The 18,813-nt window shown below is 32.7% G+C and overlaps 1 pseudogene; it reads right to left on the bottom strand.

The window, feature by feature from the left end:
• Positions 1 to 13,728: 13,728 nt before the first annotated feature.
• LOC143405724 (transcription elongation factor A protein 1 pseudogene) lies at positions 13,729 to 14,663 on the bottom strand (annotated as a pseudogene).
• Positions 14,664 to 18,813: the final 4,150 nt, after the last annotated feature.

Raw genomic sequence — 18,813 nt, forward strand, 5'->3', positions numbered from 1 at the left:
ATGGCATTACAAAATGGGATACTTAATAGAGCTTGGGACTGTAAAATAAAAATATGCAATAAGCCTGTGACTATTGTAAGTTGTTTATTTTAAATTATAATTTGAATAAAATTAATCTGTCAGTCTATAAAAAATGGCTAAGATGGTAAAATCCATTATGTTTTTATTACTCGCAGTAAACATGAGGGAATTAATGTTGCCCCTTAACCAATATGCTTGAAAGATTTATTTATATGATAATGGAAAGGGAGGGACCTGTGAGAACAGAAGCAGATTTGAGTGAGGCAGTGCAAGCTTACAAAAATTGAAGAGGATTAATGGTTATCACCAAAGCTAGGAAGATGAAAGGATGGATTTTATCCAGAGTATCAGAAGGAGTACAGCCTTGCTTACACCTTGATTTCAGATTCTGACTGCTAGAATTTTGAGAGAATAAATGTCTGTTATTAGCTACACAGTTTGAGGTATTTTGTTTTGTAACTTCCAGGAAACTTAAATAGCCCCATTCAGGGCTGCTCTGTCACATATCTCTTAACCACACATGGGGAGAAATAATAAATAAACCATAAAGAGATTTCAAATTGAAAAAATAATTTTGGTGTTTAAAAAAACAACATTTACCTACCATTACTACTACTTCTAGAAACACTTTTAGTTATTGCCAGGAGTTACCATGGAATCTGGAAAGAATAAGTATGTAATTAGTTATTGTGAAAATTTGGTCTTGTAGGGTGTGGATTTAGGTATTTTCATTGTTATTTTGGATTCATGTGCAAAAATGAAAAGAGGTCAATATTTGAAAATATATGCAGATATGAATTTGAATTCTAATTTTGGTACTATGGTATTTAAAAAAAATATTTATTTTTTTAGATGTAGATGGACACAACAAAATGCCTTTATTTTTATGTGGTGCTGAGGATCAAACCTGGGGTCTTCCCATGCTAGGCAAGCACTCTACCACTGATCCACAATCCCAGCCCCAACCTTGCCATTTTTTAATACAACAGTTAGTTGTTAAATTAATTTAAAAATCATAGTTTTCTTTATTTCTGTTGGTTTATGCTTTATTGAGAGAAATACACCATTTTAGCTTGCCAGTTTAGAATTTAGTGTAAGGAAGTCTGAAAGCACTCCCTAGATAATTCTGTTCTAGAACATCAAAACATTGCTTTATGTTGCATAATGTGTGTGTGTGTGGGGGGGGGTTTGTGTGTGTAAATATTTACATATATGATTATTAAATATATCTAATGTGTATATACTTCACAGTGATCTTTGAAAATTTCATATTATACATTGTAGCTAACCAAAAAAGTATTTTTAAAATTACTTTTCACAAAAATCCACTTTTTATTATAGAGGCACATATGAAAATCAAATGGAAGTAGGTATAAATATGCAATTTTGTTTTAAAATGCCATTTTTGGGAAAAATCATAAACTAGACTGATCTCTTATTAATATTCAATTAGCATAATATTTATAAAAATGTTTTAAGGATTATACAAAGTTTATTAAAGTTTTCACTGTGGTGAGACAGGAATAATATTTCTGCAAAATAGTTGAAATTCTAATGTTATGTTTATTGTAGGAAAATTATACATTAATTACATTTCTAATGATGGCAGATGAAAAACTACATAAAAATTACTGTCAGCCTTAATTAAATGTGCTTTCATTCTGAACTTTATTGGGATGCTTATGCAGTTCTACTAAAGATACATGTGATAATGTCATGTAGAATAATTTACCTACAGCTTTTTCTTCTGTTGCAAGGTGCTTAATGTCATGCCTGTAAGAACTTGAACACACAATGTGTTCTACTGTTTAACTTACAATGCATGTACTCATCCATAAGATGTCACAAGTTTTTTTTTTTTTTTTTTGTAACTTCTGGCAAGATTTCTAGAAATGAAGTTAATAGTATAAAATTTTCAAGTTTTACAATTAATTTATCAGTTTCATTTTCAAAGAATTAGAAATTTTCTAGTTATCAATTTTTATTCTCATATAATAGACCTGCTACCTTGTGTCCACACTATAATGCTTTATTATAGTATCATGATACAGTTAAATACTTTGTAGAATTACTCACTTTTATTCTCCAGGTATCTCTATTATGATAAGTTATACTTGATGCATACTTATGCATCCTATAGAAATGTTTTTGTTAAATTTAAACTATTTAAGTATCATCCTTTGTAGCTTAACTTTATAACTTAGTTTTTAATTCAAAATATCTTGAGTGTTTATTTTTTTCTCAAAAACAATAACAGTGCTATTTATTTCAGTGAAGTGTTGTAGCTTTTTTCAAATTATTCTCAGAAATACTGATGCAGATATTAAAAATAAACTTTATTTTTACCTTATATATGACTGCTGATACTGAGAATTTTTAGCATACTATTCCCCTAACAAAGATGTGCAACATGATATTTCTTTTATTTTTAGTATTTATTTTCAGAGCATAAAAGCATGTTAAGTTCTAAGTTGCAAGGAGAAGAAACTCGCTGACAGATCCTTCATTAAGTTTCAATAACAAAGAGAAGATGATTCATCTTAATTCTACAAGTCTCTTCAGCAGTTAAAATTTGGAAAACAATCACCAATATTGAAGAATCACTGGAGGGACTAAATTAGAGAACTTCTATAGTATGTTTAGCTTATCAACTAACAAAAAGAATTCATTATATTTATGTTAGTTTCTATTTTGTTCATATTTTCATCCTAAAGGTACATCTGAAATAATGTGACAAGACTGAATATTTTTAGAATGAAATTTCTGATGTAAGTCAAAATAATAGGAAAAGTTACAGAAGATAAGTGTCATGAAGACAATTTGGGGGGCTCTTAGTAATAACATTTCAAATAGCTGCATTTGAATGTGTTCCAAGAATGTCACCCAACAGTGTATGAACACTGCATAAAATTTTTCAACATCTGTGTGGAAAAGGAACCATTGGTCACCAACTGATTTATGAAAAACCAAACCCAGAAAGATTAGCTATCACAATTTAGATTACAGAGAATTAATGATACTGTCAGGGATTAAATCTCTCTGATACTTCAGCACTGTTGTGATACGATAACAAAGAAACACAAGAAGGATGACAGTGGCAAGAGTCGCTGCTATTTTTGTTGGGCACTCTCTACATTGCAGCTTGTCTCCACATCATTTATTTAAAACTAATGGAAAATACTATAAACAAGCTTCTATATTTATTGCTACCTTTTAGATAGAGAAATAGGAACAGAAAAAAAATAAGTAAATTGCCTCAGCTCCCAAATAGCAAATGGTTCAAATATTGATTACTTGTCATAACAGAACACACATCTTGGAGTCCTTTGTAGAGGATAAGATGACGGTATACTCCCTTGTCATATAAAAAGAAATAATATCAAATTGCCTTTTTAATCTCCAATCAAACGTGTTAATTAATAAATGGATAAACATATAGATAGACTCTTATATCAGTCAGAGAAAGAGAGAAAAATAAACATTTTCCAAAGTCCTTGTTATTATTTTCATACTTCATTATTTGCAACTCACTCCCCAGCCTCAGTAAGCCCCCAAATTAGGATTCTTAAGCCATATTTATGATTTAATGTTTCATATCATCAAAGAATGGTGGCCAAACCATGCCCACTATACACTAAATATAACTAATTGACAACTAGTTATTAACACAAAGAAATATAAATAACTAAAGTAATATACCAATTTTTCAGTAATATATAATTATCAAAATAAATCCCATAAATCATAAATATTGTAATTAGGACAAAATAACATTATCTTTTGTTTGTTCTACCTAATAAACAAACAACCTTTAATGTGTTATCTTATAAAATACACATTCATTTCATGAAATTGTTATCAACTAATTCATTCTTGTTTTTTTCATTTATTTTTATTCATTTATTTTCTAACACTTGATATTGAACCCAGGGGTGCACTAACACTGAGCTTGATGTCTAACATTTTATTTCAGGGAAGCAGATGAAACCATTTTTGAGAAAGGGTGTCACAGAGTTGCTGAGGCTACCTTTGAACTTGCAATCCTCCTGTTTAATTGTCATTACGTCCTATCTTTTCAAATTAATGTTATTCCCTGGTATGTATATAACTCTGTATTACAACAAGTACTGTGATTAAGACCTTTAAAAATTTCAACATTGAAATATATTGATATTACCTCCCATTACATGTATTCTAATAAAATAAAAAAAATCACAACAATGTAAATAACATACAAAGAGTTGAAAACATTTGTCTCAAACTTTAAAGATCATGTAACATACTGAAGCATACATTATAAATTTTCTAAACAATTTATTTAGGTAGCTATAGTATATGAGAAAAGGAGGTGGTGATAGTTTATATTTTGCAAAGAGTGAAAAAAACTAAGATAAAATGAATAAAAGAAAAAACAAAAACAGAAACATAGCTGTTATTTTGGACTTCTCAAATACATTTAAAATTGATGATTTTCCCACATAATTAGTCTTACCGTGTACTTATATTATCTGATCAATATCTGATATTAAAAGATCAATTACAAAATAAAGAATGTACCAGCAATTAATACTTTTTCAATTTTCATTTTTTGTTTATTATCAGAAATTTCATTTTTCTGTTTATAAACTATTTAATATCAGATACTTCATTTTTAAGTTCAAATTTTATAGCAAAACTATACCAGAATTCCCATACAAATACAAATATATTTACCTAATATAAAAATAGTCTTTCTGTTCTTCTTTCTCCTCTCTCTCTCTCTCTCTCCACACACACACACACACACACACACACACACAGAGTCATACACGTTTATGCACACAAACACACACACACAGAGACACACACAAAGAAACATTCAGAAAATTCTGCATTAACTGGAAAACATTATTAATAAGAATTAAAAGGTTTGTGTATAAAATGTATTGAATAATATAATTTGTGTTAAGAAATAAAGGGAAAATGCCAAGATATGATAATTTAAAACTTTGATGCCAATGGTGAACATAGATTATTATATGTTTAAGGGAATTTTTTTTACTTTTCTTCATTTTGTTGTCACCTATGTAGAATATTTTTGTTTATGTGGTTCATAAATACATAACTTAAGAAAAACCTGTTGATGAAATAAAAATAGATTATGCATCCCAAACTATTTTTATATTTTAAATGTAAATCTTGAGGAGTCTATGATGCAAGTGAAGCAGAATGGCTCAATAAATTAATATATTAAGTCTACTAGAAATCCTTAAAATGCCAGCAAAAAAGAAAAGAATAACAAAAAGAATTTTAATTAAAAAATGCAGCAATAGTAATATGTGACTTTTCTTAACTTTAGCACCAAATAAAAGCCACATATTTTTAGACCTTACATGGATATATATACTGCCTAGATAATAATGCATGTGCTCATTTTCTTGCTGACTAGGTCGATTATTTGTCTTAAGTGCTAGAAAAATAGACATTTTAATTATTAGTAATATCTTAATTTATATCATCATTGTTGATATTATTTTTGAATAATCTCAAATTATTCTTTATTCAAGACTCACATGGCCATTTTATTTATTCTTGCATCTCAATACATAAATTCAATGGTATCTATGAGATTCTCCATTTTTATAATATAGTCTGTGGCTGGGGACATAGCTCAGTTGGTAGGGTGATTTCCTCACATGCACAAGGCCCTAGATTCAATCTCCTTGGGATATAAAGGTAAATTTGAGGTGCTATTAACAAATATGGTAAAGTAAAAATGACAAACCAATTTTATAGTAACACAGTAAACACTTACAGTTAAATATACTGGAATGAACTATGTAAATTATTGAGAAAGTCAAAGATATTGTTGCATAAAAATCTAGTGAAGTTCCAGAAAGACACTGTCATTGTGTGTTTGAAAACCAGTTGTAAAATCTTCTTATTTACATGACAGTATTGAGGACACTGAGATAATGGTTTGGCTAGGTAGATATTTTCATACTTGGAAAGCCATAATATTACGGAAATATTGGGATACATGTGGTAGGCAAGACACAAAAAACATTTTTGAAGACTGTGATGGTTGGAATGTAGTTAGTTCAGTTATTATAGTTTAAAAAAAACAAAAATGGAGAGTCCTCCAAAAGCTAAAAATAGAGCTACCACATAATCTTGAAATTCCACTATTGGGTGTATACAAAAAAGGAATGAAATGGGCATGGCAAAGAAATACCTGCCATACCCTACTGTGCAGCACTGTTCATAATAGCCAGGAAATGAGTAAAACAGATGTGCCCATAAACTGACAAATGGATAAAGAAAATGTGATATATACAAAGAAATATTATGTGACCATAAAATTAAAAGAAGTCCTGTCATACGCAACAACAGAGATGAACATGGAGGACATTAAGTTAAATAGAATAATCCAGGCACAGAAAAACAAATATTACCTGATTCCACTTATATGTGAATACTACAACAGTTAATCTCATTGAAGTTGAGAGAATAGTTGTTTCCAGAAGCTGGGAAGAGTGTGGAGGGTGAGAGGGTGGAGAGAGTTTGGTCAACCAGAACACCACTACAGTTAGGATGAATAAGTTCTGTTGTTCAATGGCAGAGGCGGGTGAATATAGCATTGAATAACTGAAACTAGCTAGAAGGGAGGATTTTTAAAATAGATTTACAATAAAGAAATGATAAAAGTTGAGGTAGATATTACCCAGGAATCAAGTAATTACATTGTACATACCAATATGTACTTATTAGGTATTAAAAAACAATAAATCTTTGAGAGAAGAAATATTACCTGGGAGGTCAGAATAAATGAGAAGAAAAGCCAGGCACTGTGGTGAACACCTGTAATGTCCATGAGTTTGGAGACTGAGATAGGTGGATGCCCTCTAGGGAAGAACACAGGTGATTTGGATAAGGCAGAGGGGAGAGAAGGGAGTGTAGGAGGGTAAGAGAGTAGAAAGAATAGTGGAATGAATCAGACATTATTACCCTATATACATATATTATTACATGACCAGTGTGAATCTACATCACATACAACCAAAAGAATGAGAATTTATACTCCATTTATGTATGATATGTCAAAATATATTCTATTGTCAATTTTAACTCATATGAACAAATAAAACAATAAAGAATGCATCTCTTTTATCCATTTATACCACCATCATTCTAAACCAAACCACTAGCCGGGGCTTGGAGGCCCTGGTATGCATCACAGAACTGCTGTGGGAAACCAAAATTTACACATTTAGTTTCTTAATGAAAGCCCTCATTTGCATTTTGTGGTATTCTAAATGGCAAAAACTATGAAATGAATTTATTCAAATATAATCAAAACTGAGAAAGGTATTCTACATAATTGAAAATCAAAAATGACAGGATTTCAGAGCATAGAACACACACACAGACACACACACACACACGTTTATATTTAGGTATAGGTGGACTGAATATACTTACTTTATCTTTATGTGGTGCTGAGGATTGAACCTAGTATCCCACACATGCCAGACAAACACTCTACCACTGAGTCACAACCCCAGACCAGGAATTCAGGGTTTAATATTTCAATTAAAATATATAAGCTTGGTTGCATCTAGGCATATTTATTAAGCTGCTACACTTAAAAATACTTCTAAGAAATGATACTCCTCATATAGTTCTCAATTCCACCATGAAATTCTAAAAGTAAAAAAAGAATTAATTATAATAGTGCTGGTTAATGTTAATATTCTTAATGCCCTACTTTGATGCTAACTTGTAAAACCCCTAAGTAAAACCTAGTTATGACATATGACCTTGTGGTAAAAATAAAAATTAACCCTAACTTTGCTACCAGCTTCTTTTATCAGAATGGTGATCATAATAAATTCTCACCTATAGAACATGAACAGAGGCTCAAACATATCGACTGATGAAGTGAAAAAATAGAAAACCTTTTTCTTACTAAAACTGGTTGTATGCACACAAAAAAATTGACATGAAATATGTGTGTTACTATAAAGACATGTACTTACAAAATGGATGTCTCGACAGAGCAAAATGTCACCAGAAAAAAAATGCCTTAAAATCCTGACCATTTCAAGTACAGTTTATCTCCCATTTTAAGACAAAAACAACTGGTAATTAAATTTCTATAAAACATGAGTAAGACACACTGGAAAAAATACACCTCAAAGTATTTCAGAATGAATATACCCTTTTCACAGCTAAAAGGGAAATGCCAATGGATGAGTAATTGTACTTACTGGGAAATAGTGAACTAAATAGCAAAGTAAATGAGAAGTTACAAAAATGGTTTCCATAAAAATGATTGGTTTAAAATATGAAAGTCATTGATATATAAACAATGAATCATTACAAATCAGCTAATTGCAATAAAATATAAGGTACAAGAAAAACACATAAATTAGATGTACAGAATGTAGAGAATTGACTTACACTGAAAATTTGCAATTTACTCTTTTTGGGGAAAAACAAAAGAAAACACTGGCAGATAAAGTTCAGAACACAGCTTTTAAAATGATACATGCATACTCAGAACTTTAAAATGACACATGTGTACTCCCCTTTAAACCAGGTGTTCTGCTCTATCTCTTCAACATTACCCCATTTAGGCCAGCCCCCACCCAAAGCTTCTCTTCACACTCCCCCAACAAGGTCCCACTACTGAAGCCAGGTAGTGGCACTACAACCACCACCACATAAACTCAGCTGCCTCCAGGAGCACCCAGGAACAGCACCCAAATGCCTCTGCCCCAGTGCTCTGCAACCCCTGCCATACCTACTCAGCTCCTGCCAAGAGCACCCAGGAACATCACACCAACTCCTATACCCCACTTCTCCACCCCAACAGGCCTTAGCACTAGTGCCCCCTCCAGGTACTCCCTCACATCAGGCACCCTCTACCCCACCTAGTTGCCAGTCCGTCTACACCTCTCCAGCCAGGGTTGCGCCTCCAGAGGCCTCACCACGTGTGTCTGATCCAGTCATCACGTTGCATCCATAGGCACTGAGTGTCCCCTCCCCACACACTACCCCACATAGCCTCTGGTCCCAGGACACCTCTCCCACAAGGGTCCAAACCCCATAGGCCTTAGAAATAGGCCCCTCTCAAGGAACCACCTCAGAGGGGCAGGCACAGCATGCCCCCTCCAGACACACTACACAACCCAGTTCCTAACCCATCCAGCTCTAGTCCCCAATGCCTTTCCAGCCAGGGCTGCACCCCCCTCACAGGCCTCAGCATGAGCGCCCCCTCAAGTAACTGCCTCGCAGAGACAGGCACAGTGTGCCCCATCACCACTCATTACGCCACCAAACTTCTTCACCACCCAGCTCCAGTCCCCTAAAACCTCTCCACCGAGGGTCGTATGCCACATACCACTGGGGACACTGGAGTCCTTCCTACCTGAGACTGTCCTTACAAATCCACAATGACCTACAGGAGGTGATGGTGAGGGCTATGCTCCCCCTGTGGGAGGACCAACATTCTCACCAGAAACCATGAAGGAGAAAGGACGGCAAGGACACCTTCCCAGAGGGTGACATAGTCTGGGGGCAAGACCGGAGAGGCCCAAGCAGCCATCAGTAGAAAGGATCTCTGTGATTCGAAGGCCCTAGATTGTGGAACAATCTGCAGGACATTTTTAGGCTGCCCTGAAATCTACTGTGCAGACACAGTTGGGGATAAGTCCCTGCATGTATCAGTGAATGTGTGCAAACTTCATGTACATGTGTGTCAAGGGCGGGGCTGTGGGCAGGGATGTTCCCAGGCCCTACCTCACAGCTATAGAAACAGTGCACCCCTGATGAGGTACTACCCAGCCCTGGTCCCCTAAGACCTCTCTAGCCAGGGTTGTGTCCCTACAAGCCTCAGGACAATCGCCCCCTCCAGGTACAAAAAAGGCTTGATTTGATTATTAGTGAGTGGTCTGGAAGTCAGTTTATGAAACCTCAGGACAAAGCAGTTACTATAACATAATCAAATGTTAATAAAGCTGTTGTTAAAATATGGAGGAGAGAGGTGTCAGAACACGGATGTGAGGACATTGCATTAAAAAGTATGCCACATAGTGTTCCAAGATAGAATTCCTGCATATGTGAAAACAAAAGATAGAGTGAAATGCAAAAAAATAGCATAAGTTCACATGAGGGGAATATAAGCTATTATTGTACAGGACTTTATATAAACCATGAGTACATAGAATACCTATTTGGTGAGAAGCAAAGATTTTGTGTGTGTTTTCTTGATATATATATATATATATATATATATATATATATATATATATACTCAAAATGAAGCAAAACGGGGGGTAATTTTTGATGTAATTTATGTGTGAAAGAACTAGTTTTTGAAAAAACAGCTAAATGATGATAAACACCAAAGTATATTAAAAAAATAGGTTTGCATCAGAGTCAGAAGAAGTAGAAATTGTAATTACATAGAAACTATTTTTACTACCATGGTAGTTTTGGATTTTAGGGTATGTCTACATCTTTTTAGCATGGCTAATCTATGACCTAATACATTCTGCATATTATAAATAGAACATACAAATGATGTACGGTAAATACAAATAAAGGTAATCTCTTCATTTGGACCTTCTAGTTTTCCTCATAATAAAAGTGATTGACTTGACCAAGTGTGGTGGTACATGCCTGAAATCCCAGTGGCTTAGGAGGCTGAGTCAGGAAAATCAAGAGTTAAAAACCAGCCTCAGGAAAAGTGGGGCACTTAGCAACTCAGTGAATCCCTGTATCTAAATAATGCAAAATAGGACTGGGGATGTGGGGGAAAATGTCATTGACTTTAGGCCACATAAAGGTTGTGTCATTGAGGAAGATGATAAAACTGAAAATTGAATCCTGGTAAAAGACCTGTAAATAACCTTCACACTAGACTTTTAGATATTGCTATGTTTGTTTCAGTTATTTTCACCTGGTGGTCAAGCAATCAAGAGGACAAGAAAGTCTGCAAGTGGAGTGGCCCATTAGCTGTGTAAAATCTGTCCTTAATTTAAAAAATTTCCTTGAAAGTCATAGCCTATAAAAACCAGCTATAAGGTATTGTAGGAGTAGTTTCCCAAAGAGGAATTGTTTTGCTCAATTATGGATGGAAAGTAAAATAAGCTCGTTGCCCATGTTGAAAGCATTTCACAGTCTTTCTAAGGGACAAGAGGTTGAGAGTGCTGCAGAGCTGTGTGCTGGTTGCCACTCTCTTTCAGCTCTTTATTCCTGATGAGGAACAAAGGCCATTAGAAGCTAACCTGCAGTAATGGCATTTCACAAACTCTAATATCACTTTTTTTGCCCTCAAAAAATCTATAAATTATAAATATAAGAATTGCATTTCTTATTTGCTCACCTTTCTATTTCCTATCAAATAACACAGGGCTGGCACAGAGCAAGGTCTCAGAAAATATATTAGTTGTATACATTTAAGTATATCAGTTGTATATATTTGAACATATATGTGGAAGTTTCTTCTGTTTTTATTGTCCTGAATGTAATGAGTACCAAAGACTAGGTAGTTGAAAGGAGAGACTGAATATAGGAAGAATGGATTTAATTAGTGCTTACTATTTTCATGTATTGAAATATCACATTTACCTTCATTAAAATGTAAGGTTAATATATTAATTAGAAGTAAAATTTTCAACAAGTGAAAAAAAAAATAGTTAACAGAAAGTCACTCATGGGTAGAGAGGCATGTTATATACTTTTGTACCAGTGTCTGTTTGGCAATTTCTGATCTGTCATATAGACTATACTCAGATTTTTTTACAATTTAATTATTTTGCTTTCTCATGGATTTAAAGATAACAATCCTCTACCCTTTTCTAATCTCCTCTCCTTTTATATTGCATTTATCACATTTTAACACTTTAAATAAAAAAAGTTTTAGTATAATTTTTCTTGTGTCTTTTAAAAATTACTTACCTCCTTCATACTAACTTTCATTTTCAAAAAATATGTATATCTTTTTGTCTGTTTTGTTCCCTGAAAAGGCAGTACCACATATTTTATCACAGTGTACTTATTTAGTTCCTATCTATTGAAAACATATATGTGTCAACAGATAGAAAAGTTAAACAAAAGTGGATGCCATGTTATATAGAAGTGATTTGAGAATTTACCATAATTATTCTCTTTAAATATCAATAAAATACAAAAAAGAAATAGTTTAAAATAATGGCTGATATCATGAAGAAAAATTGGCCCTGTTTAATTAGTGAAACAGAACTTTGACATCATTTAATATACATTTTTTAATCAAGAATTTATTTTTATTAGCCCTAGGTAGGCCTTGAAAAAACACCAAAAAATTTGCTCTCTAGAAATCTGTGTTGATAAATTTGAGCTATTCAAATATATACAACTAATATATTATCTGAGGCATTGCTCTGTGCCAGTCCTGTGTTAATTGATAGGAAAGACATAGATGATCCAAATAAGAAATGCAATTCTTATATCTATAAGCTATAGTATTTAAAGGCACAAAATTACTGATATAATATCCATAAAAATTCAAATAAAATTATGACTGTTATATTTGTTTTCAAGGAAAATTTTATGTCATATGAGTATATACAATGCTATATAGATGTAAATGAATTGAACTTTGTGTTATATAGTTTAATAATACATGCTGATTTTTAACCAAAATTAGGTATAAATTTTAAGAACTTAATATTTAATATTTAAAAGACAAGAAAATATATTAGTTCATATCATTTAAGAATTTTAATATGCAAAATAGTTACTCTTAGAATAATACTTTGTTACTGTAATGCCTTAACAAATGAAATATTGAGATCATTGATTAAAAAATAAAATATTCCAGATTTGATTTTTACAAAATAAAGAACATATTTTTTTCCTTTGAAGAATCAATAAATAATCAACCTTTTTAAAACATCAACCAAAAAAACCCTTATTGAGTTAAAAATTTTAAAATGGATCACTTAATTTAAAAGTGGGGCAATTTTAACCTTATTATCCTTAAACTCATTCTTTCAAAAATGCAATTTATTTCTGAAATAATATAACAAAATGTTCAACTATAAACTAACAAATAAAGGAGGGTTAATGCCCATGGTCCAATCCTTAACATGGACAACAAAATTATTTGCAGTAAGAAACAGGAAGAGCAAAGGAGAGTGCAAAACATGTATGAAAGTCTTCTATGGTAACTGACAGAATGAATCTTCAGCATGATAAACTGTACTCTTTGCAATAGTGGCCTTTTAAAATGTGCTAGATCAATTTTAACTAAGTAACCAAGGTGAAAACCATTTTTTTCTTATTCCAAACATAACAAATGGTAAACACATAAACTCAAAATAGAACATAATCTTAAGATACATACTGTGAAATGACTCAGTCTAACTCATGTTTTCAATTGGTTCAACAATCTCATTCATCATATAACAGAACAAGTCTGCAAATAAGGCTCAGAACAAAAATATCACCTATCACCCTCCATACAGAAAGACCACAGCTTTAGTGATTTCTACAATCCTTATATTTAATCCTTGGTCAATATAGATTTTCAAATAAGATCAAGTCATGAACTATTTATAATTACTATTCTACATTAAGATGCTAACATTTTCTTTCCATTAACCCCACAGGATGTATGCTAATTTAAAAAGTCTGACTTTTTAGAAACCTAGTTATTTGGCCTAGTTTTAAAGCTAATTACAAAAGCCATTTTCTTAATGGTCCATATCCATTTCTTCCAACTGAACAGAACTTCCATCGATTTCCACATTCTTTACAAACAACAAATGTTGTCATTGGTTCATCTTACTTACACACATCATTACTGTGTGTAAATGCAATTCTTCTTTTTAGATTTACCACATGTGAACAAATCATTCTGAGTGCCACCTGTCTTGGCCATCTGATGCTCTCTGATGGCTTCTTTGGTCAAGTATTTCCGCATCTCTTTGAGCTCATTACTAGCCATTTCCTCTCCTGTCATTCTAGCAAATAAATCAGGAGGAATATTTCCACAGAGTACATTTTTCCTTAAATTTGCATATCTTTGCATCTTTAAGATTTGATATCATACTTCATACTCTGTTTTTGTATTTCATGTCCATATTCCTTATTTTTTGATATATGTCTTCCTCAATCTGAGATCCTAGTTCTTCCTCATCAGATCCAATAAAAATGTAGTCATCTCCTGTTTGGAGAGCTGCAGCAAGCACCTCCCTACATTTTAATGGCACAGAATCAGAAGTACTTGGTGTCTGAGGAAAAGATGAAACATAAGCATTTGTCTCATCCTTCCTGCTGCTTACATTGCCACTAGAACTACTTCTCTTGCTTCAGGGCTATTCTGTGAGGTAATTCCAAGTTCTTTTTTTTTCAGTGTCTTTATCAGTGAATTGTCAATCTAATAACTTTTTCCAGGCTCTGAAGAGAGATTTTGTTAAAGATGTAACTTCTTCGTCTGTATTCTACTTGAGAATAGCATTAACTGACATTCCAGTACCAGTGGACTTTAATAATTCCAGAGTCATGGGAATATTCTTAAGCTCTTTCAGCAAATCCAATGCTCCAGCCACATTCTTCTTGTGCACCATCTTGTCCATCTTCTTAGCATTAGGAACCACCTCATGCTCCATGGCTCCAGCAGTTCTTCCCCAAGCCCAGATCTCTGTGGATGGAAGCAGGTGAAGCTCGTGCTGAGGAGACAGAGGAGAGGAGCTCCATGCTCAGCAAACCCCACCACAGCAGGATGGGCCAAGCCCTTCCTCATACACCAGGCCAAAGGCAGCAGCTCCTCCCCCAAAAATAGTACTGGTTGAACTCAATAATCAAACTTTTGAAAATAACATTGTTATTCAGCTTTCTATGACCATGATCAAAGTACACGATAAGAGCAACTTAGAAGAGTAAAGATTTATTTGACTCTGAGATTTAGGATTTAGCCACTGGTTGGCTTATTCCAGAGAAGAAACATCATGGTGGAAAGGAATTGTCAAGAAAAAAAGCTGTTCAGATCATGGCAGCCAGGAAACAGAGGGAGAGAGACAAGGGATGATATAGTACTCTCAATCATGGCCTCAGTGACATATTTTCTCCAGAAATGCCCCACTTGCCTACAGTTACCACATAGTTTTTTAAAAATTATTAATCCATCAAATTGCTTAATCCTATGATGAGAATATATCCCTCAGAATTAAATTATTTTCTAAAGACCAGGCTAAACCTTGATGCTTTTCAACACATTAGCATTGTGTGGAACATTTTTGGATGTATTACATATCTAAAACCTAATGGGGGTGTCTGAGATTGTGGCTCAGTGGCAGAGTGCTTTTCTAGCATGTGTGAGGCACTGGGATGAATTCTCAGCACCACATAAAAATAAATAAAATACAAAATTTCATCAACAACTAATAAAAATTGTTTAAAAAAATAAAACCTAATGAGCATGGAAGGATAGAGATATTTATCATTGGCTATGAAGCTTGGGTATCCAAATAGTCATTCCATCTTCCAGTGACACAGAGAATCTGTACTCAAAAGGCAATATTAAGTTTTCCTAGTGTAAGTGTAATTTGCAGCAAGCTTGGAGCATACATTTTTCAAAAAAAAAAAAGGAATATAGAGATCAAATATATTTTTTGCTTTTCTATTCCATTTTTATTTGTTATTTTAGTTATACATTACATTCGAATACATTTTGGCAAATTACACATACATAGAGTATATCTTATTCCATTAGGATCCCACTCTTCTTGTTGTGCATAATACAAAGTTACCCTGGTCATGTATTAAAATACAAGTCTAAGAGTTTTATGTCTGATTCATTCTACAATATTTTCTATTTCCCTCCTAGGTACCTTCCCTTTGTCTAATCCAATGGATATCTATTAATCTTCACCTCAAACTCCCTGTTTGGGGTTAGGGCCCACAAATTAGAGGAAACATTCAACTTTTGGTTTTGGGAAATTGACTTATTTTACTTAGCATGATATTCTCCAGTTTCATCCATTTATTTGGAAATGCCATAATTTCATTTATCTTTATGGCTGAGTAATATTCCACTGTGTATACATACCACATGTTCTTTATCCATTCATCCATTGAAGGACACCTAGGTTGTTTCTATAGCTTTGCTATTTGAGTTGACTGCTATAAACATTGATGTGGTTGTGTCACTGAATCTTCATACTGATTTCCATAGTGGTTGCATCAATTTGCAGTACCACTGACAATGTATGAGAGTGCTTTTCTCCTTACATCCTTGCCAATAATAATTGTATATGTATTCTTCATAGTTGTCATTCTTACTAGAGTGAGATGAAATCTTAGAGTACTTTTAATTTGCAGGGATATTTTTTGTTTCTTTGTTTTTTACTATTGATATTTCATTTTCTGTGAAGTATCTGTTCAGTTCCTTTGCCCATTTATTGATTGGTTTATTTAATTTTGGGGTGTTAGGTTGTTTTGTTGTTGTTATTTAATGCTTTATCTTAGGTACCAGTGGTGTAGGTTTTCTCCCACTCCATAGGTTCTATGTTAACATTATTTTTTTCTTTGCTATGAAAATGCTTTTCAGTTTGATGCCATCCCATTCATTGATTCTTAATTTTACTTCTTCTGCTTTAGAAGTCTTGTTGAGAAAGTTGGTTTCTAAGTTGACATGTTGGTATGTTGGTTCTACGTTTTCTTCTAGTACTTGTAGGGTCTCTGGTCTAATTCCTAGGTGCTTTATTAAGTTAGAGTTGAGTTTTGTGCAGGGTGAGAGATAGAAGTTTGTTTCTCTCATGAGGTATTACATAAAAAAAATTCTTTTTTCTATAGATGCAAGAAAACGAGATTTTAGGATGAGTAAATGAATGCTATAAATGCTATTAATTAGAGTAATTACTTCTACAATATATATTTATAAATACTTCAAGAATGAACATTTTTTAAAAAAAGTAATCTATGAAACAATGTAAATCCACTTAAATTATGTTAGAAACCATGCTTATATTCATGATGTTTTCATCATTTCTTTACATGTTTGTTTTATAATTACTCTCGAATATTGTAATATGTGGTCTAGCTCTGGAGCCCAATTAGATAAAAGAGTGCTCAATATGAGATATTTCTGGTTAAGTATATAAAATATATATAATAACTTTGTCTTGTGACTTTAGATATTCTTTAATAAAATAGTATGACATTATTAATATGTTTTTCTTCTAAATGAATCTCATAAATTATTTATTTAAAACTATAAGATAGTATTGAATATTTATTTTTTATGAAAAATTTCACTCTTTTACTACAGTTTTAATATATTCAGTGTGAATCTAGAAAAGTGATATTTTAAGCCATCACTACTACATATCCCACTCTATGATACTTCTTATGATTTGAATCATCAGCTGGTGAGTATAGTGATTCATTATCTCTATTACTGAAAGCTGCCCTGGTTTTAATGTAAGTTGTTGCTAAAAAAATCAATTTCTCTTACATCTTACTAATTGGATAGGAAAAAAATAAAAGTGCATTATTTATAGAAATGATCAGAGAAAAATATTCAAGAAGTTTTTCTGGACACTTAAAATTGAAATACAAAAGCATATACAACTTCTGGTATCTTCCAACTCCTGATTTTTCTAGATGAGAATAAAGTTAGGCTAAATACTGATAAAATCAGAAATTATTTTAACTAACTACATGGTACAAGTTTGTCCTAGGGGTGAGTTTAAAATCTCCTCACACTATTATACTCCATATAGTGAAAATTATCTTGAGTATATACTTAACTATTGCTGTTTTAATACTTACTTATACTTCTCATTGTAATAATAATTGTAATAATTGTAATATTTAGGGAATATGACAGTTAAAAGATCTTGTCAATAGCATATTGTTAAACACAAACTAGTTTATGTAAAAATTATAAATTTTAAGTTTATGTTTAAATAGTCATAATATTTTAAATTATATATTATTACTAACATAATTTACTCTTGAGAGTCATGATGTATATTTCTTTTATAGTACTAACTAGTTGTATCACAATTTTGAATTTGAATGTGAGCTATATAAATGAGCACCATACCATCAGCTAAGGATAGGACAAAGAAGCATTAAAAAGGTGAATTCACACTTTCTTCTGGACTTGGACTCCCCTTCTTCCCTTGCCTTTAGACATTGTAACTCCTAGTACTGGTACTAGTGGAGCACACCCTGGGTTCTCATCCTCAGATCTATATTTGCACCATTAATTTTCCTGATTTTTAGACTTGGGGATTTGGACTGGCCCACACTCTCAACCTCCATTTTTCTCATACTTGTAGACAGCCTACATAGTACTTCCCAATCACCATAAACATGTTTTTAAAATTTTCTGAAATGCCCAGTGAATGTTTCTATTTTAAATAATAGAATCTATAATACTACACCTTATAACATCTTCTTATAGCTATAAGAAGCTCACTACCATATTAAATTTTCTGTGATTAAAAAAAAGTAAGTGAGAGATGTGCAACATTTCCTTTTACTTGAACACTTGTAGAATATGAATAATAATATTTAAATATAAGTTTATAAAGCATTCAATCATCCTTGGATGTTCAAAAATTACCTGAGTGTGGGAAGCCACCCATGAGCCATGTGTGAACTGAGCCCTGGGCATGAACTAAAGCAATGTTAAAGCCATTAGGCAGGAAAGCCTGGTATCAGGAATTCTAAGCAGGCATGCTGGGCCAAAAAACATGTGTTGGAGAAAAGAGAGCTTGGCCCATGTTATTCTTATTGTACAAGATTTAA

This window comes from Callospermophilus lateralis, chromosome 8 (assembly GCF_048772815.1).
Source record: "Callospermophilus lateralis isolate mCalLat2 chromosome 8, mCalLat2.hap1, whole genome shotgun sequence".
NCBI classification, from domain to species: Eukaryota; Metazoa; Chordata; class Mammalia; order Rodentia; family Sciuridae; genus Callospermophilus; species Callospermophilus lateralis.